The sequence below is a fragment of the Mauremys reevesii genome, linkage group 4, assembly GCF_016161935.1.
Source record: "Mauremys reevesii isolate NIE-2019 linkage group 4, ASM1616193v1, whole genome shotgun sequence".
Classification (NCBI taxonomy): Eukaryota; Metazoa; Chordata; order Testudines; family Geoemydidae; genus Mauremys; species Mauremys reevesii.
Genome location: NC_052626.1, coordinates 23,780,246 through 23,806,836, shown reverse-complemented (window position 1 = coordinate 23,806,836; position 26,591 = coordinate 23,780,246). Strand labels below are relative to the sequence as shown.

Sequence of the window (26,591 nt, the reverse complement as noted above, 5' to 3'; positions counted from 1 at the left end):
TTGAATCCAAGCTACCCCTTAGGAATTACTCTTACAAGAAGCCTAAATGTATGTGATCCTCTAGTGAAGCTGTGTATGGTGTAAGACTTTTTGAAAGGTGACTCTGCCTAAAGTGAGGGCAAATCCAAACAGCTTTCAAGCGACCAGCTATCTAGAAAAGGAAGCTACATCAGTCCCTAAAACTGTGGATTCTAGTTCAGGTGCAAGTGCTCCTGCAATTCCTGGAAAAACATTTTTGATACTTTAATAATCCTGAATTTTTGTTGGCTTTTTTTTAAAAGGAGAGCCAATTCCTCCCCCTTTTTTCCTTCCCAAGGGGATTAATGTAATGGGTCAAATCCCTTACAAGGATTACCTTGTATCTGACTTCATTTCAGCCCATTCTTAGATGGTCCCCAAGCACTCATATCTTGTTGGGATAGTTGTATTTGGCCTTCTTTTCAGCCACTTACTTCATTTGGAACCAGCTCTAGAAAGTATTTTGAGTTTCATTTTGACAGGACTCAGTTCAGATTCTTGTACAGCATCTCAGGTGCACAGGGTGAATTTGCTGGTTCAGGATTCCCTACGATAGAAAAGAAAAGCTTTACTTTTCCTCCTCTGGATCACTCTCGGCAGATTTCCAATTGCCCTTGTAAATGGTACATCTAGTGTGTATTCATTCTCTCTGCCCAAAACATTTTTAAATGGAAACATTCAAGGATATCCAGCATTAGTCCTACTTGATTTCGGAACCCACTGCTTCATCAGCATAGCTTGTCAGTCCTCAGTGGAGAGGTTATCTTTTTCTTCCTTCTGTGTTTCAGAGGTAGATGTGAGATTCCTTTTGTGATGGTTCTCTCACCAGGCCTAATACAGACTGTCAGCTATGCTCCCCCTGCTGCATCTGAAAAGTAGGGAGAGGTTTCACAGGTCTCTCTCTTCCATTCCTCCCAAGATGTTGGCTTCTCTTTGCTCCATCTTAAGTGTTCTGGTAGGAAGAAGGTCCTTGATGAGGATTTTAAGGGGCTAAAAGTAATCTTGAGTAACCAGAAACTATTGGCACACACTGCCCCTAACTACTGGCATGATGGTAGCCTGCATGGAGACAGTGCCCTGGGTAATGCTTCATCTCAGCCTTTGCACTATTTCCTGATTGGCTGTCTGCCAGGAGCTGTTGGTGGATCAGCAGCTGAACCTCCACCATTGTTTGCTTTTCCTTCATCTGATGGAAATGTTTTCTTCATCTGCTCAAGGACAAACCTATGAATGATAAATGTCAGTATGTCTCCTGGTGGGCACAGATGGGGGACCCCCATATGGCTCAGGGCAAATGGACTCCTCAGACCTCCAACACAGCATCAGTTTTCTGGGAGAGAGGAGAAAATGCAATATTCTGCCTGCTCCTAAATTCCTCTGAAACATGCATCTCTACACATGGAAAGCAACAACAAAGCCACCGTGTCTCTGAACTGCCAAAGTAAAATAGGGAACTGGCCTGAATATGAGGTGAGATCTTCTCCTGTCCTAAGATCAGTGCCCGTCAATCGAGGCCACATATGCAGGGCCAATAAAACAAGACGTCTGGCTAGGTCAATGGACACTGAAAGCAGGGGAGTGGGAACTAAATAAAAGTACTTTTGTATAGTTGATGAAGATGTGGTTCCTGCCTCAAGTGAATCTCTTTACTTTCCTGTTGCATAGCTAGCACCCACATATTACCAGAACTCTCATGCTGGGAGGGAGGACATTTTCTTTCCTTTGGACAGGGCTTTCTGGCTTATGACTTTTTTTCTATTCCCTCTGATTGCAAGAGGGCCAGAAAAGTTACCAAGCAGTGGTAGTATTAAATACCCCCTGGAGGTTCATGTGCCTAAGGTTCCCCGACTTCTTTGGATGCCCATTTGCCAGCTTTGGGTATGGCCAATGTTATGAAATCTTATTCACTAGGAGTCACTCAGAGAACCTAGTAGGCTTCTTGCTCAGAACAAGAGAGCTTCCAAGGAATTGCATTGGGTGGGGGGTGGATTTTGATCTGGCATGTACAAAACAAGGCAAATCCCTTATGCTTCTCTAGCATGTCTTAGAATTCTTCCTAAATGGCTGACTCCTGGGTTTTGTTTTTTTTTCAATGTGTAAATATTGGCACTAGGAGCTGTGTCCTTATTCCATCAAAGTCCACTCTACTGCTTCACCTGTACACTTCCCAGCTTCTAAATTCAACTTCCTTTCAAAGATCCTGGCCAGGAGGGTGGCTGAACAATGGAGCCTCAGTTTGTTCTGAAAATCCTCACCAAGCCCCTTTTGAATCATTTCAAAAAGAAGCATCCATAGGTGGAAGAGGATTTCAGGTGGAAGAGGTGGTGATGGTTGGGGAAGATATGCAATTATTTTTCTAATAAGAAAAACAGTCCATTTACTTTACTCCTAGCCTTCCCACAATCTAGATATGGTATAAGAGAGAAAATTCCTTTTCAATAGAACAAAACTTTTAAAGAAGCCTATGCCCTGGTTGTTAATGGAGCACCTGTACAAGGGTGCAAAACTTGTACATCTCCTTTTTCTAGGTGAATAAAATCAACTATCTTTTCTGAATTACAAATTATCCAGTAAGGACCCCACTAACATCTTGCAGCAGTTACAGTTCACTCAACCTGGGACACGGCTATCACAGGCAGAGCAGCACAGAGCATGTTATTGGGAAATGTATCATGAAAAGTCAGTTGGTGCATTATATCCCTTTGCTAAACTCTGCAAAATATAGATTTGGCCTTTGGACAAAGAGTCCCACAGTCTGATTTGTCACTGATAGGCTGAACCAAAGACCCTAACACTTTTTCAAAACGTTTTGTTTTGTTTGGAGTTAATGTTTTCTGTCCTTTTTGGAGGATGTTTCTTACTGCTTGTTCCTCCTCCAGTTAGTTCTACCTCGCTTTCCTTACTAGCTCTAGTTAGTTACAGTGTTTAGCTCAACGTTTTTTAGTACCTTAGTTAGTTTAGTGTTAGTATAGTTAGTTCAATAGTAAGTTAGTCTAGTTTTTAGTTAGAGGCTCGTTGTCAGGCCTCTCTTCCCTCTCACGCCCTCTCAGAGGCCCGGGAGCTGCCCTGCCGCGCCAGACCGGGCCTCGCAGCCTGCCTTAGTTCTGCCTCTTCGCTGCCAAGCTCTGCGCAAGGACACGCCACGACGAAGGCTGCCTCAGCTCGCGCGCGCCCGCTGTGAAGCGGAGCGCAGACATTCGCCGGTGCGGCCGGCATGTGCAGCGCCAACCACCGCACCGCAGCCCTGGCCCCGCGAGGGCCGCTGCTGCGCCGGCGGCGGGCAGACCCGCGCCGCCGCCGCGCGCGGCGCCCGGTGCCGGGCGGGCCGGCAGCCGCAGCCCTCGCTCCGCCGAGGACGCCGCAGCAGGCGGCCAGCGCGCGCGGGCAGCCGCTCGCCGGCGGCGAGCCGCGCGCGGCGGCGCCGCTGCACGCAGGGGCGCAGCTCCCGCCGGGCGCCGAAGGCGGCGCCGGCTCATCCGCGCGCCGCCGTCCGGCTCCGGCCGCTAATCCGCCAGCGAGCGTCGCGCCGGAGGCGTTCTCAGCGGCGTGTGCTGGCCGAGCTCAGTGCTTCGACCCGGCCGCGGCGGCGGCGCTCTCGCCCCGCAAAGCCCTTCCAGCGGCCGGACCGGTCCCCGACACTCGCCGCCGCCTCCGACGGTCGCGCTCACGTGGATCGGATTCCCTCCCCCGTCCGCGCCGGCACCGCTCGCGGCCCGCCTCGGTCCGGGCGATCTCCATCTCGCCGGGCGGTCCATCGCGGCGCCGCTCGCCGCCCGGCCGCGCAGGACATCCGCACCGTCGGTCGGGCATCCCCCCGCGTCCGCTACCACACCGTTCAGTCCCACGCGCACCGGTCCAGGTCCATCACGCCGCCGCGGTCATCCGGCCACCATCTCACCCGACGCCGCCGCAGCGGTCGGCGCCCGCCACCGGTCCGCCCTCGGTCGCTCTCCCCGACCCCGTCGGCGTCCCCCCCCGGTGGCGGCGATCCCGCCGATCCGGCCGCCGCTCGGCCGCGACGGTCGGCTCCCGCGGCGAAGCCGCACTCCGCTCTCCGGCTCCCCGCGATCTCCCTCGCCGGGTCACCGCGCCGCACCGCTGCGCTCGCCGACAGCGAGTCACTCGCATCAGTCGCTGCCCATCAGTTGCCGACCGCGAAGGACTCCAGTGCTCAGCGGGGGCACTGGGGTCCGGCCCAGGCCTGGGCGCCCATTCCTGGGCTGACCGCCGGGCCGAGGCCCATGGGACCAGGGCAGACCGCCGACCACCTCTCTCGACGCAGCCCGCCCCTCTCCCTTGGCCTCCCCCCCCAGCAGCTCAGCCGCACCCCCAGGCGCCAGCCCGCCAGCCGCACCGCACAGGTGCTCAGGCCCCCCCTCAGCATCCGGAGGGTCTCCACCAGAGCTCAGGCGCGAACAGCGCGCTCGCCGGTCCACACAGACCTGCCTCCCACGCTGACGGCGCGGGGCCAGGCAGGGCGGACCTCCCGGTGGCAGCGTTGGCTCGGCCCCCGCGGGGGCCCGTGAGGTCCTGGCCCGCGCACACCCCGTCGAGGTGGCATTGCCGCGAAACTCCCGCAATCGCCGTGCGGCCCCGCTCGGGCAGCCCCAAAAAATTCAGCTGGCGGAGGTCCAGGAGCGCCCAACTAACCGCGGGCCAGGCTACCCTCACACCCACTCCTCTCGGTCGTACCTCTGCCCTTACCTCCCTCCCTAGCGCGCCTCCCCCCCCAGCGCCCCTACTCCCACGCGCCCCGCCCGCCGCCAAGCGCAGCGCCAAGGCCCTTCGCGCCGCCCGCGCAAATGCCTGCTCGCGCCATAAGGTCAACCTCGGCGGCTATGGTCTTGCGCGCATCACGGTCCTTCTGCCAAAAGCGGGCAATGCCTGCTCCATGTGCCTGGCCAGCCTGGCGGAGCTTGGAGGATCAACAGAGTCCGCCCATCCTCGGTTCCGGCAGAGGAGGAGGAAGGAGGTCCTCCAGATCCTCTACTCGGCGACCACGGCCCGCGGCGCTCGATCTCGGGGATCTCATCCTCGCCGGGGCTCCCGGCGTCGATACTGGCTGCACCTCTCCACCCCGCCCAGGGTCTGTTCGCCGGGGCCTCCCTCCGGCCGCCTCCAGATCTTTCCCTGTGCTCCGCTCTCCGCCGGACCTCGAAGGCTGTCCGCGACGCCCGCCACGCCGCCCAGACCTCTGCACCGCCGCCGACGCAAAACTTCCGAGCATCGGCCGCCGCTACGCGGCAGCCCGCCGCCGTCATCCGCGCTGGCGCCTGAGCCGGGGCGCGGCGCAGCCAGGCCGTTCGCCGCGGCGCCAACGCAGGAGCCTCGCCGCTCTCGGCCGCGCCAGGGGGGGCCTCGGCCCAGGCCTTTCGGTCCCATCCCCCTCGCCTTACCCTCTCCCTACCACTTTTCTCCCATCTTTTCCCCCCTCCCTTTTTTTCACTTCGATTTTCCCAAACCGACGTTCCCATTTCTGTGCTGGTCCAGTCTGGATTTTGGATCTCTCTTCCCCAACCTCCACCGCCTTCCAGATGCCCCCCCTGCACCCCCTCAGTCCTCCTCTTCTGTGCAAGTCCTCCTGCAATGCTGGTGCCTCCAAGTGCCTCAAGACAGACAGTCGGTGGGATTCTCACTCCTCGCGTAGAGGTCCATCCTCAGGCCTTCCGGTGGGATCCTCTTCAGCAGCTCCCTCGCGAGCTGAACAAGTTCCTGCTCATGCTCAAGTTAGTTTCTGCTCAAGACCAAGTTCCATCCTCAAGCCTCCCTTATCCCCCTTCCTTTTGGGGTAGATCCAGAAGCCTGCGCGGCCGCATCCATCATCGACCCCCCCTCATGAAGCCCGCTTCTCCCCATGATCGTTTCTTTGCGCTCCCAGCTTTCACTACCGTTTTCTTGTTTCGCCGCGCCCCCTCCATTCGCGCGGGGTGAATACCGCCTCTCGCGCGGTGGATCGCGCGTCCGCCCCCCAGCCGACCCTCATACGGACGCTCCACTGCTGCCTGGGCAATTGCGCAACTGCCGGTCTGGGGACTCGCCATTCCTCGCGTGGTCGCTCTTCGGCTCGGGCCAGGCGGCGCTCGGCTGCCCTCCCCTCATCTTGATTCCTCTCCATTCCTTTCATCGAGCGTGGAGGAGCTCTTCCGCGCCCTAGGGCCCCACCATAGCCAGGGCCTGTCTCGCTCAGCTCGCCATCGCTCACGCGCCCGGACCTTCACGACCACGGTCCCCCGACGGGCCCCCCTCCCTCTCCCGCCTCCTGGGCCACATGGCATGTGGCACGCCCCCTGCGCCACATGGCGGTGCACGCTGTCCTGGCGTGCAGTAGCCCTGGCGCCGCACCGCCCGGCGACCGCCCTGGCCCGGTCACACTCCGCCAGGCCGTCCCATGGCTCGACGACCGGGCGGGGTCTCGTGCCGAGACCGTGGTCACGTCCTGGTGCTGCCCCCGCCGCGCCCCTCCGCGGTGGCCCAGCTCTCAGCCAGGGGGCCCACCGGCTCACCACGCCCCACCTCCACGTCGCCAGCCCCGCCACCTTCGCATGCCCGGGTCCACCGCTCAGCTCAGCGATCGCGAGCTCGGCTGCTGGTCGCCTCTTCTGAGGCTGCCCATCTGCAAGGCGTTGACGGACCCAGGCACAGCAATGACAGACATGAGCATTGTTCGGGGATGACAAGCTTTCACGTGACTCAGCGAGCAGTAGGGCGTGCTTGCAGGGAAAGCATGCTTCTTCCACCCCATTCACTTTCCCCTTGTTTTGTGCATTCACCTGAACGTTCTGGCCACGCCGGCTCACGGTCGCGCCTGGCTCACGCAGGAGTCCCTCCGTCCAGATGTCGCCCACATGTCCTTCCGACAGGGGCTTCCACAGTGGGGGTTCCCGCCCAGGGGTTTCCCCACTCCAGGGTTGCCAGATAGCATTCATTCGCGGCTCGCTCTCCTCAGGAAGTGCCACCTCTACCCCTTCCCCCTGGCCGCCTCCTCTATGCCCCCCCTCCGCGCTCCTCTCCTTCACCCCCCCACCGCTCCTCTGAGTGGCCTTGCTCAGTGCTCCCTAGCCCCTCAGATTCTCAGAGCAGCGGGAGGCTGGAGCTGGCCGCTAGCTCCTGGCCTGGCTCGAGGCTCCCTCCCCCACCCACCTCCGCCCCCCGGACCTCCGGACCCCATCTCTCCGGCATCGAACCTGCTCCACCCAGAACCTCCCTCTCTACCCATCCCAACCTGCAGTCCTCCTGGTGACGGCCCAGAGAGGGGCTGTTCAAAGCGGCAGTTCAGCTTCCCTTCCAGTTCTCCAAGTCCCTCCTGAAAGAACTCCACTTACTTGGCTCATGGAAGAGGTTCGCTGCTTGGTTCGATCAGCGATCTCTCACATCCTCGACTACCTCGGTACCTACCATCCACAGCCTTTGGTACCAGGTCGAGCAAGGTCTTGCAGTCTCCTCGGTAGTGTTTCACCCATCGCTGGTGTCCGCCCATCGCCTTCTCAACCAGATGGTTCGGGTCCATCTTCCCAAGCTTCTGGTCCTTCCCTTTCGCGCCGCCTCGCCCGCCTGCCAGGGGAACCGATTTGACCTGGGATTCCTGCCTGACCTGGGCTCCTGGCCGATGCCGAGCCTTTGGCTTCTCCCTATGTTCTCTCCTCTACCTCCTGAAGACAGCTCTTCCTCTCCGCCACCGCACTTCGAGTTCTTTTGGAGCCAGCACTGGTGGGCCCACACAGCACCGTCTTCCATGCCCACGCAGCCAGGTACAGCAGCGCCGGCAGTTCCGCCTTCCCCTCCTCCACCTCGGCCTCCCTTCTCTCTTCTCCTCCGCCTCTTCTCTTCTTCTCTTCCTCTGGTCTTCCCTCGGGAACAACCCACCCGCCACCCGCCCGCAGGCGGCGGCCTTACGCATTGAGACGAAAAGCCTCGGCCCGTCCTTTCAGTTGTGCAGTTCGGTTTCGCCGCGTCGCCCCGTGAGCTTTGATGAAGGGCTCAGGTCAATTCCTGGGTCCCTGCATGTCGCAGTCGAGCTCGGAGCACGGCCTGCTCGCGCGCCGCCTCGCCGCTCGCACCCGCCGCGCCGCCAACCGCGCCGCCATCCGGTTGCCACGCGTCGCGCTCCCATTCTGTCCAGCGCCCCGAGCAGCTTCCTGGTCTTCATACCTCCTCACGCCTCACTCGCACTCACAGAGCAGCTGCGAGCCACCTCGCAGCGCGCTCCGCTCGCGTACTACACGCGCTCGCTCCGCACCCTCACCCACCGCACCCCACCTTCACGCCACCTACTGGGGGAATGAAGGAGCAATCACTGAAGAAGAAAAGACGGTTACTCACCTGTAGTAACTGTTGTTCTTCGAGAATGTTTGTCCTGCTCCCATCAGCTCCCTCTCCTTCCTTCCACTCCCTCTGAGGAGTGAAGAGAGAGAAGAGGGAGGGGAGGAGCGGACGGGGGCCGGGGTATATATATATGGCGCCACTCCAGGGGCGCCAGCCGGCGCCGCCCGGCCGCCGAAAAAGGAAAATCCGAGATGCTGGCACAGCGGCGCGCACACCTAACTGGAATGGATTGGAGCAACACATCTCGAAGAACAACAGTTACTACAGGTGAGTAACCGTCTTTTACTTTCCCATTAGTACTGAACTGAGGCAGCAGCAGGTGCCTCCACAGGATCAAGGTAGTTACCTGTAAATTTTACCCTTTCAAAGTGGGTACCTGCTGCTTTGACAGAACATACTCTGTATTCATATAAAGGCTAAGCTCAGTTTTGAAAGGGCATGTAAATAACATTTCTTGTTTGGGACTGGATGGCCCAGGGGAGAAAACAGTCTGGTAGACATTTTAGTTTACTTGAAAAGGTTTCTCTTTCTCCTGCTTGGACAACTTTATCCTTCTGGGAATAGTTTTCTAACACAGTTCTTAATCTTCATGTCTCCTCGGCTATGGCAGTGTGCTTGGGTTAAGTCTGCATTACCTCAATTATGCCAAAACGGGGGATGGCAGCCCACTTGAGAGGGGGCAAAAGACAAGAGGGATGTTACATATCTCCAAAACATGCTATGAAGGTGAATAGCCCATTGGTACTGGCCTGACTGAGCAGCAGTACCCATTTGGAGAAAATAAAATTAAGGTAAGGAAGCTTATTTTTACCTCGCTCTCCCTTAAGTGGTGTCTAATAATAGATATGAACTCTTTAGGTCTTCAAACACATTATGAAGTTTATATGTGGATGTTTTTTATCGGAGTCTTCCTCAGGTAGAAACTTACAGGCAGCTTTCTCAGTGGCAAATTACTAGATTTCCTGTATAGGTCACGAGAGACTTTTTTTTTTTTTTTTTTTTAAGGTAGTGAGGTTATAGGGTAGTCCACTTGGTCTAGTGTAGAGGCTTATAGAACGTTGGGAGTGCTATATAACTGAGGTATTGCACCCCATATGGAGAGTAATACCTTGTATGACATCTGAGATGTTTTCTACATTTTCAAATATAATTGATTTCCATTACCACACAGAATACAAAGTGCACAGTGCTAATTTTATATTTTTATTACAAATATTTGCACAGTAAAAAAAAAAAAAAAAAGGAAAAAAAAGTATTTTTCAGTTCACCTAATACAAATAGCGCAGTGCAGAGGTGGGCCAACTACAGCCTGGCAGCCATCCAGACATTTTAATCTGGCCCACGAGCTTCTGCTGGGGAGTGGGGTCCAGGGCTTGACCGGCTCCAGCTAGGGAGTAGGGTCGGGGGCTTGCTCCGTTCCACGTGGCTCTGAGAAGCAGTGGCATCCGCCCCTCCCACCCCCCAGCTCCTACATGTAGGGGCAACCAAGGGACTCTGCACTCTGCCGCTGCCCTGCAGCTCCCATTGTCCGGGAAACGCAGCCAATGGGAGCTGCAGGGGTGGTGCCTGCGGACAGTGCAGTGAGCAGAGCCACCTGGCTGCTCCTCCGCATGGAAGCTAAAGGGATGACATGACGCTGCTTCTGGGAGCAGCTTCAGGTAAGCGCTGCCTGGATCCTGCACCCGACCCCCTCCTGCACCCCAACCCTTTCCCTGTCCTGATCCCCTCCGAACCCCTCGGTCCCAGCCTGGAGCACCCTCCTGCACCCCCAACACCTTATCCCTAGCCCCACCCCAGAGCCCACACCTCCAGCTAGAGCTCTCACCCAATCCCCAATTTCATGAGCATTCATGTCCTGACATACAATTTCCATGCCCAGATGTGGCCCTTGGGCCAAAAAGTTTCCCCACCCCTGGTGTAGTGCAGTCTCTTTATCATGAAAGTTGAATTTACAAATGTAGACTTATGTACAAAAAGAACTCAATTCAAAAAATAAAACAATGTAAAACTTTAGAGTCTACAAATCCACTCAATCCTCCTACTTGTTCAGCCAATCGCTCAAACCAGGCCTGCACAACTCATAAAGCGGCGAGGGCCACATTCCTCCAAAGAAAACAGCTGAGGGCCGAAACCTCCCGGCCCTGCAGAAACACCCCGCCCCAGAGCCGCCCAGCCCTGCGGAAACAAACCCTCCTTCCCCAGCGCTGCCCCACCAAAACAGCTGTGGGCCAAAAAGGAAGGTTGGGGGTGGGGAGGTGATACTTTATTTTAAATCAACCAGGGGCTCCCAGCTGAAGAGGTGGCTGGGAGCCCTCAGGGTCAAATTAAAGGGCCTGGGGCGCCGGCGGCTAGGGGAACCCGGCAGGGCCGGCTCTAGGTTTTTTGCTGCCCTAAGCAAAAAAAAAAAATTTTGGCTGCTCCCCTTCCCAGCCCTGGGCTCCCCCCTGTACCCTCCTGCTGCCCTGGTCCTGGGCTCTCCCCCCACCCACCCACACCCCCTACCACCCCAGCGCTGGGCTTCCCTCTTTCCTCCCCACCAGTGCCCTCCCTCCACCCTGCTGCTGCCCCAGCCCTGGGCTCCCCCCCAGAGATTACTGATGAACCCAGGAAGCTGAGTAGTACATACTGCCATCTCAGCTGCCCTGGAACCTGCGTGGGGCATAATAATAAGCAAAAACTTCCCCTGTGCAAACCACCAAAACCCGTAACGGGGTGTGTGGTGGCTGCGCCAGGGGAGGCCAAGCCTCCGCTGGCCTATTATACCCGCCACCTAGGCACAGCAGCGAGTCTGAACCCAGATCAACTGACTCTAGCTTGCACTATGGTGCTAAAAATAGCATTTTAGACGTTCCCACATGGGCACTGAAACTTGGTCACAGAGCCTGAGCTCCTGCCCAAGCGGAACCATCTACACTGCTACTATTAGCCCCATAGCGTGAGCCCAAGTCAGTTAAACTGGGCTCTCAGACTCACTGCTGTGTGGACCTGGGTTGGTTCATTCCCTTCAGTAGACCCTGTGACAGGTAGACTGATCTTCTGTCTCCCCTTAAAAGGCCACAGTGACAGTGCCCACAGTCCACACAGCTTAACTTTTGATCAGGCCTTGTTTCCAGCTCTCTCTCTCTACATAATGGGGCTTAATTGCTCCTTCCATTTAGCCTGAAAGGTGTGTAGCACACTCATGGGATTTAACCAGTTCTGTGATTGTCTCAAGATCAAAGACCTGCTTGATGACTGTCAACATCTTCCAGCATAACAATATAATAAACATATATGCCACTTTACAGAACAAAGATGTGGTCCCTGCCTAGAAGAGATGACATATTTTGCACTAAGGCACTAAAATATATTAATGTATCCATAACTAACAGCAAAAGGTATGGAACATCATAATTTGTGAGGCATCTACATCGAATGCCTAATTGTACATTGTTGTAAGCAGTATTCTTGTAGCTGTGTCAGTCTCAGGATATTAGAGAGACAAGGTGGGTGGGGTAATATCTTATTGGACCAACTTCTGTTGGTGAGAGAGACAAGCTTTTGAGCTTACACAGCTCTTTCTCTGTAAGCTCAAAAGCTTGTCTCACAAACTTCTCTCTCATCGACAGAAGTTGGTCCAATAAAATTACCTCACCCACCTTGTGTCTCTCATAATTTGACTTTGAGACTGAAATCTTAGTTAATCTACTTACAGATCACATCACCCGAATTTCCAGGTGCTCAAGACAGTGTGAACCATGAATATTTCTTAAAATTCCATTCACAGATGATGCATTCTGTCCTAGGTTGTGATTAGCTCCTCACAGGTGCTAAAGAGGAGAGAGGGCTACGGTTGTAGCTCTTGTACTCCCTAGTACTGGCCAAACAAGGAGGTTCTCGCGCTGGGGGATGAGTCCATAAATTCAGTAGTGATGGGATCTTTAGTCTTTATGCTGTAAGAGGCGGATGTTTCGGTTGGCTGGGCTGGCTCACTAGATAGCTCTTCAGTGTGAGGAGTTCCTCCAGAATTTTCTCTGCCTCCAAAGGTGCAGCAGGCTTAAGAGTCAGGTCCTCTGTGCATAACTTGGTTAATTTTGTGATTTTTTTTTTTGAGGTTCTTTTTTTTAACTCAGCACTCCTTCTCTTTTGCGTGGGGGTTACTGGTTTTTTAAAGGCTGTTAAAATTACCTCACAGAGCTCTGCGCAATTGTGAGGGCTTAAATCAAGTGATCCCCTACAATTAGCCCTGATACTGGCTAAGAAAGTATAAAAGAAGGGGAAGGGCAGGTCTGTACCCTGTGCTCAACACTTTTAGCCAAATGCACTGAAAGAGAAAAGTGTTCCTTTTGCTCCCTCAACTTTGGTGCTACCATAGCTAGAACGTAGACCGTAGCATAGCCAAAAGTAGCAGCTTGCCCCCTAGGACAGCATATTGGCAGCTGCTAGCAAACGAGGGACCCAGTAAGTCAAGCGGCTGAAGGAAGAGTGGGAGAATGGGGTACCATATGCCACTGATGCAGACCAGGCCCCCATTGCTGGGTATTGCACCCCAGGAAGGTGCATGCTCCAATCAACAACCAGCTTGTGGTAAAACACCAGGGCCCGTCACCTTCCCTCCTCCCTTCCATCTGCCAAAGCATCATGATGGGGCAATACGTTTGCTTTTTAGGACCCCTCTCTCTTCCTGCCAGCATGTATGCTGTGGCTAGGCCACCCCCTCAGTTTCTTAGGAGTCCGAAACTGTTGGCAGCACAGAGAAATCAGTTTCCTGCCCCTTCCTCCTTTTGCAGCGAGGTCACGGCAGCCATTTTGGTGTCAGGGCTCATGTGCTGCAGCCAGGAAGCCATTTTAGAACACGCTCCTGGCCTGTCTTTTCAGCAGCCATCTTAGAGCCCCCTGAGCGGAAGAGCATAGATGTTCCTCTTCCGACTCTTAGGCCTCCTCTCCCGCTTGTCATCCCTCTAAGCGGAGTAAAGGTCACAAATGGAGACATTCTCCTATAGCACAGTGCAGGGGTGTGCAGAAATAAAAATGACCCCTTTGGGGTTGGAGAAGCTCACTCTTCCTCCGGGGCTCCATTGGGGCACTTGTGCTTCTCCCTCCTACCTACCCCCACCATGGGGTACTCTGTGCTCCCCCCACCACTGATCCCTTCTTTGCCTGCCCCACACCCAGAGGCTCTGTTCACTGCCCCACTACTATTGGTTAGGAGGATTGTGTCTCTATCATATCAGCTGCTGATTGGTGGAGACAGAGAAGGGGTGGGGTGGTTGAGCTCCAGAAAACACTGGCAACTGGAGGACGGGATCTGGCTGCCCAGCACTGCAGCTAGGAGGTCATGCTCAGGCGTGCACTGTGAGCAGACCTCCGGTATGAAAATTGGGAGACAGGTGTCCCCTCACCCCAGGGTTGAAGGAGCTGTCAGCTCCTGCCCTGGGCCTGAGGAGCTCACTCTCCCCCTGCAGCCCCAGGGCTGGAGGAGTTCTGTGCCCCTGTTGATTATTGGGGGAGGAGGGCTGTGCCCCAGTTTTTCTCTTGTGCCTGCCTCTGCCACAGGGTTAGGGACAGAAAGCTTCTAGGTCCTCCTCTTGATGGGCATCGGCTTTATTAACAAAAACATGTATGGATTTAAAAAAAAAAAATCACCTCAAGCATTTTCCCCAGGTTTGGGCTTGGCTCTCCTAAAACTCCTGCAAAAATCTCTCTAGAGACTAAGCCACTCCCATCTCCCTTGTATCCCATTGAGGCTTCCTGCCTCCGTATCTAGAAGAATGAGGTGTGTGTTTAACAAGTGTAAGCTAACATGTTTGGTAATCATACACCACTTAACACAGAGTGTAGACAAAAGTGTTTAACTTATTTGGTTAACGTTTTAGCTAACCTTTGCTAAATACACCGCCCCTTTTTAGAATCTAATGAGTCATCAGAACCCACTTAACTCTTTCCCAGCATTATCAAATACTGCAACCCTGTCACAAGCCACTGTCCATCCCTTTAACAAAAAGGCGTTCTGTAAAGCAGTACAGGTTAAGGCCCTGAGGTTAAGGAACTAAAATGTCAAAATGTGTGAATTTCGGTTTCATGAGACTGCAGTCTTGCTACATGCAGTTTATCAAGCATTTTCTTATTGGGGGATTACATTTCAATATTCAGTGTCTCATAAACAATTCGCAATCCCACAGCCAGCCTTTCTCTCCACTTCCCTGTGCCAATGTTAGCAATTGCTCAACTGAAAAAGTAATATTAAAGTCACAGTGCCCTTCAAAAACAGGACCCCAGCTTTCCATGACGCCCGATCTCAAAAGCTGGAGAAATATACCCCTCTGGCCGACACCCTGAGAGAGAGGGGTGCTGAGGTTCAAACTCACGCACTGATCGTTGGAGCCATGGGCACATTAGACCTCGGTAAAGAGCGAGTGCTGAGAGAATGTGGAGTTGGTCAACGCTAGGCTTGGTTGATGCAGCAATTCATGGTGTCAGACGCCATCAGGAGGTTGCGGGACACCTCCAGAGAACACATCACCAGACATTGGCAATATCAGGAGGAATGAGCTGGCGTGCTGATGAGAAGCACAGTTGGGAAAGTAACTCAAATACTTTCCTGACAGACTATTTTTTCTCTAAATGGACAACCTATCCTAAATTCTCAATTACTGAGGGACAATCTTAACTCATTGATATATTTTGCTTTCTGTCATGAACTCTCTGTCTACTCATGCATTAATGTACTGGAATGCATGGATGCTAAAGATCTAAACTGTATTCTTAAATTCATTCATCTACTGATTATGCACTATATGTATCTTATGACTTTAAAAACAAACTTTGTATTTGTAGATAATCTAAGCACCACACCCAGATGTACAGACACTCTTTTCTCAACCTATGTATTATATAATTTTTTTAACATTAGCTTTAATCAAATCTGTTTCTAATTATAATTTTGCTTTTTTCCATCTGCTAAATTAGCACCATGTTATCAACCAGCTTTCCAAGGACTGTTGACCACAGTCCAAGAAGCTTAATACTAGAGCAATGTATGTTAGCAGACCACCAATTTTTTTACCCTCTGGATTCCCAACAAAAGGCCCAAAAACTCACCAGACAGACTTCAAAATAAGTAGCATCTACTTCAGTGAAAATAAAATATGCTGCCAGGCTGCTGGAGTGGGAATGTTTGGGTATAGCCATTTTACCAAGCTAACATTAATTCAGACAGGAGCAATTTATTTGACCATCCAGGAGACTGAGACCTGGTTGTAAAACTGCTAGTTCCCTGTCAGAACAAATACTGACACCAATCAGATGCCATTAGCTGGTCTTAAGTTGTGCGAGTGTGCCACATCTAGGCTGTGATATCTGGGTCCATTAAAAGGCATGCTGGAACATGGAAGCCAATCTACTCCATTCCCACAGACCTTTGATAGCCAAATACCAACAAGTTGCCTTTCAGCAAGGGAATCAATGTGAAACTGGAAAAAATTTTGCTCTCCCATGTTGCTCTCACTTCCTTGATGACATTTGTACCTAATATTTAAAGTTAAGATTTTTGTCATGGTAATTTTTAGTAAAAGTCTGACAGGTCATGGGCAATAAACACACATTAACGGAAGCCATGACCTATCCATGACTTTTACTGAAAATAAAGGGGGAGAGAGGGCGGGGGTGGAGAGAGGGGAATGACACCTGGATCCCCATGGTGGGTGGGAATTGACAGCCCCAGCCCCCCACCATGGGGAGGTAGGGGGCACAATCCTGGTTCCAGATCCTGCTGAAGCCACATGGCAGGGGCACAACCCCATCTTGGGCTGCAACAGAGGCGGATGGTTCAGAGGTTGCTGACAGTTGAAGCCAAAGTCAGAGGTCCAGTAAAATCACAGAATCAGTTAATTCCCTGAACTCCATGACTAAATCGTATCCTTACTAATATTTACTGTTTTGTCTGCCAGATCTAGAGAGGGGCAGACAGAGGCCCAGAGAGAGACTGGCAGAGGCTTTAAACTGTGAATGAGTACAGTATCCTCGCACTACTAAGTAGACTCAAGGAGAGATCCCCACTCCCCACGCCTCTCTTCCTTCCATTTCACCAAGAAGCCCAAAAATAGGATGAGGGTAGGAAATGGAATATGCCACTTCCTATCTTCTTAGTAAAGCCTGTTGAACAGCATGACTGTGAAGAGCCAGGGAAAGGAAGGAGTGATGATTGAGGACTGATTAGGCTTATAATTTAACAATTTGTCTGAAATGTCACATGTTAAGCTGATCTTGTATGGACACGTGGAGCTTTATTTTTTTATAAGAACTTTTTTTATATAATTCACTAAATGTTAAATATTCATTAATACTTGGTATGAAATTTGACTCAGATAGCTTCGATGTGAATGGATTTGTTAGGAATAGACTCAGCTTTGCCTAGGTCCTAGAAGATATGGTCCCTACCCTTGGGAGTTTTCAGTATAAGAACCTGAACCTGCACGTGCTTATGAAGTCTACTGTGTGTAGTCCCATTAACCACTTTAGTAAACACTGTGTGCAGTAGTGTACGCAGAGTCATACACTAAATATGACTAAATTTGATAATAAGCACTTTGAGGGCCATATCTTTTAGGGTCTAGAAGAGATCAACAAATAGTAATGCACTGAAACCCTGTAGCTCTGCTAGAGTCAAATTGTGATGTGAGACTAGGCTAAAGTGATCAAATAAAATGTCAGACTAAGAATTGTTAATGGTAATGTTTCTCTGTTTTTGGAAGAAAATGTTTTACTTATAAACATGTCCAGTGTGACAAGCTGTTTCTAACATGAAACCCTCACAACTCAAAAAAGTTCTTAGTGAGTTTCACCCATTTGGTTTTTCCATGACAAGCAAGTCCAAAAATTGTACCCTTGAAGGACTGGGAGTCTGGAACTTTCTGCCTACCGGAGCCTTTTCAGTGGCTTTATTATAACCTTGAGACTGATAAAGTACACTCTCTTTTATTAAAACCTCTTGCTCTTACTGGGGGAAACTGTTATTGGGACTGCATCCCCGTTCATTTGCCTGCTACTGCCCTTCCCTTCCTCACTTTTTTCTATCCATTTTGGTCTAAGTTTAGATTAAGCTCTTCAAGGTAGAAATTTTGCTTTTCTGTCCATAAAGCAGCATGCACAGCTTTGGTGCTACATAAATAATTCAGAACTTACAAAGCATTATATATCTTGGAAGTGCTGCTGTGACGAAGTGGGAATGTTCTTAATGTTTTCTCTGAATACTGTGTGGGTGTCTGTTTCCCCTATGCAGTTCTTAAGTATCTAGGTGGTGGGATAAGGGTGTGCGATTGTTGCAGAGTCCTAGAGGGCCAGTGTGATGCTGTCTGAACAGAGAATGGCCAGTGCCCTGTCTCCTGGCAACTGATGCCCTGGGCACCTCCTCTGCAAAGGTGCCAACTGAAGGTGTTGGAGAACAAAGAAAGCAGGTGACCTCCTGACCCAGGAAAGAGACAAAGGCCAGAGGAGGGGCTGGAGAATTTGTTTTGGAGCTGGCTGGGGAAAGAGATGAAGGCCCAGACCCAGGGTCTGGCGTCCCTGGCCCCAAGATGGACCTGACTTAGGGGTCCGGTTTCTGTACCTACAAGCTCTGTTTTGGACTGTGTTCCTGTCGTCTAATAAACCTTCTGTTTTACTGGCTGATTGAGAGTCACGTTTGACTACAGAGGTGGGGTGCAGGGCCCTCTGGCTTCCCCAGAAGCCCTGCCTGTGCAGACTCGCTGGGGGAAGTGCATGGTGTGAGAAGGAGATGCTGAATGCTCCGAGGTTGGACCCAGGAAGGTGGAAGCTGTGTAAGCTTCTTGCCCTGGAGACAGTATGCTCACGGAGAGGAAGCTCCCCCAGAGTCCTGACTGGCATCGTATGGAGTAGTTCCAGAGCCTTGCCCGGTGACTCTGTGGCAGCTGCATTGACTACTATGAGCAGTAAGACGTTTTTTTAGGTGTAATGTTTCTGTAGAGAGGTAACAGGGAGATCAAGATGTTGAATGTTACCTGGTTGTGAGAATTCTTTTTGATAAAACACAGAAGTATCTGAAGTAGGGCTGTCAAACGATTAAAAAAATAATTGTGATTAATTGCACTGTTAATAATAGAATACCATTTATTTAAATATTTTGGATGTTTGTTCTACGTTATCAGATATATTGATTTCAGTTACAACACAGACTATAATGGACAGTGCTCATTTATATTTTTTATTACAAATGTTTGCACTGTAAAAAAGAAATTCACCTCATACAAGTACTGTTGTGCAATCTTTTTATCATGAAAGTCTAATTTACAAATATAGAATTATTTTTTACATAACTGCACTCAAAAACAAAACAATGTACAAGTCCACTCAGTCTTACTTCTTGTTCAGCCAATTGCTAAGATAAACAAGTTTGTTTACATTTATGGGAGATAATGCTGCCCACTTATTTACAATGTCACCTGAAAGTAAGAACAGGCATTCACATAGCACTGTCACAGCCAGCATTGCAAGGTATTTACGCGCCAGATATGCTAAACGTTGGTATGCCTCTTCATGCTTCGGCCACCATTCCAGAGGACATGCTTCCATGCTGATGACGGGGTCTGCTCAATAATGATCCAAAGTAGTGTTGACTGATGCACAATAATTTTTGTCATCTGAGTCAGATGCCACTAACAGTTGATTTTCTTTTTTAGTAGTTTGGGTTCTGTAGCTTCCAAAACAAAGTGTTGCTCTTTTAAGACTTCTGACAGCGGTTTCCCCACCTTGTCCCTCTCAGATTTTGGAAGGCGCTTCAAATACTTAAACCTTGGGTCGTGTGCTGTAGCTCTATTTAGAAATCTCACATTTGTACCTTCTTTGCGTTTTGTCAAATCTGCAATTAAAGTGTTCTTAAATTGGGTTGTCATCCAAGACTGCCATAACATGAAATATATGGCGGAATGTGAGTAAAACCATAGAGCAGGAGATGTACAATTCTCCCCCAAGGAGTTGTCTAAAAAATAATGTATGTATTAAATTTGTATGTCATTAGCATGGAAGCATGTCCTCTGGAACTGTGGCTGAAGCATGAAGGGGCATATTTACAAGGACCTTATTTCTAAAATAAGTTTTAAACTAGTATAGCACCCCTTCTCCACTCAGTTACCTTCTTTAATGCCAATCTGCTTACAGGTTTTGATGGACAGGTCTGGGTTCTTCTGGATCCCGCTCAGCAGGGTCTATCTTCTCTATTTTTTCCAATTAATGTATTCAGCGGTGCCTCCACTCCTCCTCACTCCTTCCTGGCAGGGCAGCTTGGGAGGAAAATTCTAACCACAGGGTAATCTCCACTTACTTGCCAGACAGTTGGAGACTTCCAAGAAATAACACAAACACATACAAAATATTCAACACAATTATTAAACAGGAGCCAAATACATCATAACAGGGTAACACTATTGTTAGGTTCACCGGTGCCCATGCTGCTAATACCTGTGACTTTCCCCAGTCACATGACTTGAGGTAGCAAATGTAAGATTAGTGTCCTGTTGGTACATGTACTTTGTTGAGGCCCTTGCTATGACCACGATGGTTTTAGCAGTGTGGCTGACTGGGTTCAGTACAGCCCAAAAGACTCTCAAATGGGAGGTGGTAAATCCCTCCATGGGTTTAATATGCAGCTGGTTATAAAATCCCCAACCCCTTACTCCCTGGCTTGAGGACACAGTTCAGGGAGTAGGGAGTCCCCAAAACAAATTCCCTGACTGACTAAAAGATGGTGCACTCTCAAACTCCATGAATGATTGTCAGGTTCAGAGATGACTCTGGACTCCTCAGTCACTGCAGAAGGGCTGATCTCTGCTGGCAGGGATCCTCTTTAGGCAGGAGGAATCAGGCTGCTTCGATCTCAGGATTTCCCCTCACCACAAAGGGGTGCAGGGATCAAGGTGTACTAAAATCCAAATTGTAGTCTCCTAGCCCAGCATCCAGACACACACAGCAGGCGGCAGCCCTGGACTAGCAGCGCTGACCATGTGGTGACTGGTCTCACCTAGGGAGCTGGAGGGCAAACCCAGCCTGGCTGGGGAAGTTTCCCAGCAGAGCTCTACAACCTAGGAACTACCAGTGGAGAAGGAAAAACCCAGCGGAAGGATCTTGTTTTCAGGTCCCTAGAGGCCAGTTCTCAGGGGGAACCCTGCATGTAGGCCTGGGACTTACTAACTCCTCTCCCAGCCAGTCCTGCCCTTGCCCTGGCTGGCTCCACAGTGACTCCAAAATGGCTTCTCCCCTTTCCTGAACAAACTGGGAGCGGCCTCTCATTCCCTATTGGTTGCTGGGCAGACTCTGAGTTTGCCTTGGCTCCCCCTCCCTGAGCTGCCAGCAGACAGCCCCAGGAATCTAGGTAATCTCCTTGGGGGTTACACTAGATAAGTGTAGTTAGTCAGTTTGAGACTTACCCTATAGATACTATCTAGAAATTGTTAATCCTCTTTTGGCCACATTTTCTAGGTAAAGAAAAGACCACGGCCACATGTCAGGAAGTGCCCAATTCTTAGAGCTGGGCCTGTTGCATAAATTAATATTTAATTTGTCACTAGGACTGCCCAGAACCCCTTTTGTGCTAGGTGCTGTACAAATATATAGTAAGAGCCAATCCCTGCCCTGAAGAGGTTACAAACTGATCCCCCGACTACTAGTAGGTGACAACTACAGAAAGCCTTAACTAGTTTCCCTTTGGCTGTTGTGCATTTCTGTTTCTTAAACACTAGATTGTTTAACTGCAACTGTGTTTGGGATTAAACTGTTATTGCTGAGGGAAACAAGTGCTCACTGACCTCTCTGGGACAGTCCGTACTGGCACAGTGAGCTCTTTGACCTTAGAAGTGATGGGCACAATGATGTGCTCATGAAGTTTGTTTTAGGCCTATTCAATACAGTTAACTTTAAGGGGGGAAAGTGGAGGGGGAGAATTAATGTATAAAATTTGTCCTTATGTGGAAGTGTTTAATGGAGCTTTGAACTAAAGAACTAGCACTTGCTTCAGTTCACCCATATTTTGTTTGCTATTCTTGGAGAATTTAAATAGTATCTGCATACCTATAATATTTCTGGCTAATGTGTCCCTCAATGATTTGGCCACTCTGACATTCTAGTGCAGATTTGTTTAGATGTAACATATTGTGCATTGTCTTGAAGTTAAGAACAGGTAAGTTTTCAAAAAAGGGGTTGGGGAGATTAGGTTGGCTACTTATGAAGAACTCGCCATCTCCACTTTTGGTCCCAAACTAGTTTGAAATAAGGAGACTTTGCAATACTAGTTCATCAAACTTAACTGTGTGATATACTGATGTGAGGCTAGAATGGGAAACTTAAAACCCATCTACTCAGCGTTCATAACCCAGCCCTTGCATACGGCACCATACCACCACAGCAGTAAGTGCTGACCTATGCATGGTTATAAATATTACTTAGAGGAGGCTTTGTACTATCCTCAATCATTTTCACTATAAAACGAATCCCTTCCTGGGTCTGCCCAGTCTGTTGCCTTACTTGTATTAGGTGAACACTACTTTTATTTTCATGCATATGTATGAATTTATCTTCTTGTATTTTCACCATGAGCTGTACATAACTGCAAGAGTACAATCTTAAAGACAAAGAGATGATAATGGCTATAGAGCAGTAGTGAAGCCATGATATTTTGATAAAAGATCTGATAAGTGAGTAGACTTCTGACAGTATAGGACTTTAGGGTTCTATCAGTGTTATGTACAATGTACAATTTCCACACATAAAACCTGTTAAGGTCTCTGGTCAGACCTGTCTTTTTTTAGTCCCACCACCACTTTGGGTTATTGTCTTTGTCCCTTGCATTAATTGTACATACCTGCTGCTGCTGTATTCCAAACACAATAGTAGTATCAAGGAACTGCTCTCTGGGTGTTGGCAGAGAGGACTGGGAGGTGATTCCTGGGTTTTATTTCTACTGCTGTTTGACTTCAGTGGGACCTTGACACAAAAGTGAAATGCTCTCTGCTTCTCCCCTTCCCACTGTAAAAGAGATAATTACCTACCTATAAGCCTGGGGTAAGATATGAAGTCTTTTACAGCACCTTTCATCTAAGGCTACCAATTTACAGAGCAGTATACCCAGAAACCCAATTTGAGAGATTTTACTGGGCTAGAGAAACATTTGAAGAAGAAATGTTAGCAAGTACTGCCTCAACACCCATGTTCTCATCCACCTCATCTAAGAGCTGCCTTTGTAAGGAATAAGGATCTGACTTTTGTATTTCCTTTAAAAAAAAAAGCATCCCAACAATAAGTCATAAGACATTAAATGTGCCACAGTATTTTGCTAAATAAGTAAAAATGGGAGTTGAGAGCACACCCTTGTCTATAATAATGTTCTGAGGAGGCCTGCTTGGTCTTTCTGATGTCCACCACTGGGTCTTGCTAATTTGAGTGTGTATCTGCACATTATGTTAAGTGGGTGAAAGAATGGAAATAATTCCAACAGTTGCCTTCCCATGCACTGAGAGCACAGAGTTTCCTTTTAATTCAGTTTCCTGTTCAGGGCTGTACCCCAAACTAGTGCTTAAATTGTTCTCTTTCTAAATAAAGAGGGTAGATGAGGTGCTAGTGCTATTTATCTCCTCTGTAAAGCACTTTGAGAGCTACAGCTGAAACTCTATATATTAAGTAGGTTGTATTTCCTTAGTGGCCAAAACTTAAAAACCTATTTTAAATAGAATTTCTCTATGTCCTTCCTCTCACCCATTTTGGTTACACTAGGCTGCAAGGGAAAGCTAATAATAGAAGAGAGCTCAACCCTGTCCCTAGTTCTATTAGGAACTCTTTATAGGGGAAAAATTACACACAATTCCAAGAACTCTTTGGGGTTTTTTTAAACATAATTTGAGAGCAATGAGCTATATTCTGATATAGACTCTGAATTGACTTGCTGTTAACTGCTGGTGCATGTTTCCTCCATCTCAGCTGGATGAAGGCACATAGCATGGTTATAGCTGAGATGTTTGCCTAATTGTCTAATAATCCTGATTTACAGGAAAATGAAATCTGACACACTGTGAATCCCCTTGAGAGGACTTAAGCTGTTGCCTAACTTGCTTTAAGAGTTAGATGCAGCACAAATGTTTGTCAAATAACTGCCATTGTTGAATGCAGTGTTGTAACCCTGATGGGCCCAGGATATTAGAGGTCAAAAGACATTATCTCAACCACCTTGTATTGGACAAGTTTCAGCTGGTGAGAGACAAGCTTTTGAACTTCCAGAGCTGAAGAAGAGCTGTGCAAGTTTGAAAACCGCTTTCTCATCAACAGAAATTGGCACAATGAAAGGTATTACCTCACCCACCTTGTCTGTCAGTTAACTGGCATTCAGGATGGATTGGCAACTGGCTTACAGCCTCTTCTGCGGGGCTCACTTACAACATTGGAGCAAGATGGCTGCTTTTACCACCATGTTAGTTGCAGTATTAAACTTTTTTTTTTTTGAGTTTTATTTCATTTTTTATTCCTAGTGGGCTTTGCAAATGTGTGGTTTGAGCAGAGTGGTGTGCTGTCCCTTCAAAGTGTGGCTGTATAACCCCTTCTACAGGCACAACCCTCCTTCCTCTGGGCAGGAAGTTCTCCTGTTCTGAAGAGGCTGAATGAACTCATTCTATGTCTCTTGCTTCCTCCCTGCAGTTCTTCCAAGGTGGCACTGCTGTGATAACAAGCAGTATGGCAGCCTGGGCAATGGTTGAAAGATCATGGCTGGTTCCTAGAGCAGTAAAGGGAAAGGAGGAGCAATTCTAGTCACACTGGTTGCTAACTGTTCCTTTTCATTACTAGTCTTCCATGTGGTTGGGGAGTGCCACCACATAAATTCTGCCAAGCCAAACGTGAGCCTCCTTTTACTGAGGATCACTAAATATAAAGGAAATGTGAACAGTCATGAAGATCACCTCATTGCTGGTAGGAATTAGTAGATCATGTTCCTTTTATAGGACAGATATCAGAAGCCTACTCATCCCAAGTGGATTTCTTATCCTGCAACATCATGCCCTCTCATTTCCATGAAGTGCAGCATGTAGGTGGTCAGGTTTTTAGCCTGTAACCAGATCTATTTTTCCCTTTAGCTGGAATGTAAAGAAGCCATGCTGAGGCATTTTAAATATTATACAAGTGTTGGAGGAATCCCAGTAACAGCATGCTCTAACTGTATATATCCCCTTTAAAAAGCACAATCATACTTCTGAAAGTGGTATTACTGAGTTCAGTTTCTTCACTTTAATAGAAAAGCTCCCCCCCCCCAAAAAAGCAACTATCCCTGCACATTCACACACGAATCTGGAAAGCAAACTTATTTCTGGCTCAAGCATCAATACCACTAATTGATTCTGCAATCAGAACTTAAAAGCCTGATAGTTCTGGAGAATTAAGACACCCAGCTAATAGGAATAAGGAAGTCACCAATAAAATAACACTGAACAATAGGCCCAGAGCCATTGTGCAAGAAGTATTGTGTACCCAGTCACACCTATGTTGGGCAGATAGTTAGCAAAAAGTGAAAAACCAAGGGGAGGAGGAGGGGGAAGAGAGACTGTGTAGCTGGATATATAGAAGACAAAGCCCTTTTAATATCAGGCTGTCTGGTCACTCTATTCTTCTGGCCATAAAGAAAGAAAAAGCATCATTGGTAAGCAGCTTGAAATGTACCTTAAAGCGTTGCTCTTTTAAAGAAATCAGTTTAGCTTGGCTTTTACACTCGTGGTGAAAACTGGCAATGGGCTACCAGTAGCATGTGTAGAAAATAAATTCCTTCAGGCAAAAAAAAAAAAGTGTGCATCTTTCAAATCCTTTTGGAAGGTAGGTATATTAGACAAGTTTAAATACAGAAGTGTTAACACAGGGTCACTTCTATTTATAAAAAGAACAAAGGACTGAAGTTTTTAAAAACTTTATTCCTTAAGTTTATATTACAGTAAATACAGAATACTGTACAAAGGTATAATTGTCTTTGCTCTGAATTGTTGTGCATATACAGCTTAGCAGACATGTTTCACATTCAGTTTGAATCTCAGTGCAAGTAGGCACCAAAACATCCAACATACCTTCAAGGTATAAAGAGACATACCAGTTTTACAGGTTTCTCCAGCATATTTTGTTACAGTACAAAATGCTATGAACTGAATTTTTTTTTTAAAAGTGTAAACACATATTGCACCTGTCCCAAGCAGAAGTGTAACATGTTCAACATCCACTCTCACTGAGCAAGCTTGATGCTTTTAACATGCTTCCCCTTCCCCTCCATCTGTTTGTCTCAAGCAATCGTGGTTCTTATCCAAAAATTAATAATTTTGTTCAAAGCCATTGACGTAATCCCTTTTGGGCATACTACTATAAATATAACAGTTGGTGAATGTTACAAAAGGTTCTCCAGAACTCTTTTCAGCATGACTTTATTCCAATGCACTTTAACCAAATACAAAGTCAGGACAGTGTAGTATAAGAACTTAATATCAATACCAATCCCCTTTCTTAAGCATTACAGCATTACACTCCTATCCATTACTCCACAGTGGCGTATGGAACCTCCCCCTCTATGCCTCTGTATTTTCACCACTATATTAAAAAAGGTATAGCAGTGATGACCCAACGGTTTAACAATTTGAGCAGTAACAAAGAAAGGACTTTGTATTACACATCACTGACTGCCATATAGCCTGTTTGGAGAATGGCGAGCAGTGGCATGTAATTACATAAACCTCTCCAGAAGATCGAAAGCTGCTTGCCCTAAAGCTAGTTAACACATTCCATGCACACACAAAAAATGAATAAAGTTGAAAGTAAAAGCAAATCATCAACTTCACTTGCCTTGAGTCTCCTTAACTCTGCAATGTAAAGAAAAATGTAGGTGGGGTTCAAATGCTCCTTTTAAGCACAATGAAACAAGAAATACATCTGTGTATAGAAGGAAGTGAGAAGTTAAATAACTAAACTCAAATTTACAAAAACCAAGGAGAAAGGTGTGGCTAGCTGAAGGCTACTCCATGTCTTACACATTTAAGAGTTCCCTGTAACATCTCCAGCATAGTAAACCATGACTTCTATGAAGGCTACAGGTGTCCCAGTCAAATACAAAAGAGCATTTTTTGTATTAAAACAATATGATCCACTTGGTCATTCAAAACATGATTGGAAAAAAACCTGGTTTCTGGTACTACACGATTCTCCAGACCATACGTAGCGATAGAGCAGCAGCGTCTGTACAGTATGTTTCT

The 26,591-nt window shown here is 48.8% G+C and overlaps 1 long non-coding RNA gene across 2 annotated transcripts; it reads right to left on the bottom strand.

The window, feature by feature from the left end:
• Positions 1 to 14,419: 14,419 nt before the first annotated feature.
• Positions 14,420 to 20,255, bottom strand: LOC120404998. 2 transcript variants are annotated; one of them, XR_005598306.1, is made up of 3 exons: positions 19,469 to 20,255; positions 18,339 to 18,388; positions 14,420 to 14,879 (listed from the first exon to the last, which is right to left on the bottom strand). It is a non-coding gene; the product is annotated as an uncharacterized LOC120404998 (long non-coding RNA). The 2 variants fall into 2 exon arrangements; XR_005598307.1 differs by having other exon boundaries at positions 19,493 to 20,255.
• Between the last annotated feature and the right edge of the window lie 6,336 nt (positions 20,256 to 26,591).